General features: G+C 30.8%; 1 non-coding gene across 1 annotated transcript; it reads left to right on the forward strand.

Annotated features, from left to right (window-relative positions):
• Positions 1-1,709: 1,709 nt before the first annotated feature.
• Positions 1,710-1,782, forward strand: Trnar-acg. The gene has a single exon. It is a non-coding gene; the product is annotated as a tRNA-Arg (tRNA).
• Positions 1,783-2,138: the final 356 nt, after the last annotated feature.

Here is a 2,138-nt window from a genome sequence, read left to right on the forward strand (position 1 = left end):
TATACGAATGTTGCCAGCATAGGACGTAAAATTGTAATGTAAAATGTACCAAAACTAAGCAATATTGTGTTGTATATGTGTAATAATTTCATATTTTGTAAATTATATAATTTTATTATTGTATTGTTCTTTTTTTGTATGTTTGGATTAAAATAAAAAATATTACAAAATATATTTTACAAAAACTAAATATTAAAAAAAAAAAAAGAATTGTATCACACTCACTGTTTATTAAAATCGCAATAACTATTCCGTAGTCAACAAAGTCGAATCGTGTAAGAGTTTAAGAACAGAGTAATAAGGTTGGTTAAATTGGATACCTAAGCCTTACGTTACGGTTCCCGCAAACCTAGCTCCGGAACACAAGTTCCATGAGAGTTCTCTTTTTATCGTCTCTTTTAATGTCACCGCTAATTATTTTACTTCCTCAACAATGTGAACTTAAAAGTAAAATTTTCTTAAGAAAAATGTATTGTAATGAACGTGATAATATGAATGGAGGTTTTAATAGTCTCTTATGTTCCGATTTAAATAAGAATAAAAGTAAAGAGCAGAGAAAGTTAAAAGTATAATTAATCTTTATTCAGCTCAAATTTGTGAAATTCTTTTCTTTAAATGTATTTTATAAGCTTTATTTATATTCCTGTACTGTCTAAAATAATTTACTTACATTGTTTTCGTATAAAAATGAATAATAAAGTTAAGTACGAGCTTATGGGAGAACAATCTTCGTTCGATTCGTTGCAAACGTCACAACTTTTCTTAGTCACGATAAATTCATTCAAAATAACTTCTACCTTTAAGAATAACTGTGAAATTTGACCTCAGAGTTCTCACGTATCTACTCGTTACAATGTAATCGAATCTTAAAAATTCCAAATTGTAATGTTTGCTTTGCTTATGTAATAATCTGAATAGCGCGAAACCAAACATCTGTTGAAGATGTGTTGGCAACGGTTACAAATCCGTTAGCACGAAGGAGGTCATGCGCCGCCAGCGCCGTCGCGTGCGCACTTTCAACGAGTATTAGCTAGCGCTTACTGAAATAGTAATAAATAATTGCAATCACACACACAAAGTAGGCAATAAGGTTAACGATATATTTTTTAATTATACAATTTTATTTCGAAAATTATTTTTAAAAAATCTTAAATTTCAAATCTGATTGTATAACCAATTAAAACAACAAACAATTACATAAAATTTGTCTAGCATTTCATTTTCGGTTTGATCATAGAATTTTATTTAAAGTAATTCGAGAATGATGATCATGAATTCGAGAAAAAAAAACGAGTTTGCTTTAGATCACACGACGGTAGTAAAACTTACGAAATGTAACTCTCTCCTCTCTCTCTCTCTCTCTCTCTCTCTCTCTCTCTCTCTCTCTCTCTCTCTCTCTCTTTCTATCTTCACTTACTTATATCTCTCTCTTAACTTCAGTCCACATTTCCCGATCACACTTTTTGTGACGATCTCGTCACGCATTCACCAGCTTACTTCCCAAGTCAAGCGTGCGTAAAGAAGTTTTACTTCTAAGCCTTGTAAATAGGTAAAATATATAGTAAATTAAACTTAGTTTTAGTGTACATACGTTAATTTAGACCAATATGATGAGGGAGCAGTCTATATCGTAAAATAAAATAAAAATTTCAAATAATTTGATTATTCGTCACGTAAAACATTTCTTTTTTTAACAGATAATATAAATAGGTCCTGTGGCGCAACGGATAACGCGTCTGACTACGGATCAGAAGATTCCAGGTTCGAATCCTGGCAGGATCGAATACTTTTATTTAAATTATTTTTAATCCACAGTAATACAAAAGTTTATTATCTATTCAAAAAAGTGTATACAAAATACTCTTTTAAAAAAATTAATAAATATTTTATCAACATTTTTATACCGCCAGTAACATTTCCTCACAAACTGCTAGTTTTCGACTTCACCAATTTATGATTGAGCATGCGACAGACGCACAAAAGCAAAAATTGATTAATCTCCTCGAACACGAAGCACAAAGTGCACAAATGAATAATCCGGGTGATTTTCAAGTCTGTCAACTAGGACGATTTCTAATTTGATTTCATGCACTCTATTTTAACGCACTAAGGCTCAAAGTTGCCTATCATGAAATACT

Source organism: Melitaea cinxia, chromosome 7 (genome assembly GCF_905220565.1).
Source record: "Melitaea cinxia chromosome 7, ilMelCinx1.1, whole genome shotgun sequence".
NCBI lineage: Eukaryota > Metazoa > Arthropoda > Insecta > Lepidoptera > Nymphalidae > Melitaea > Melitaea cinxia.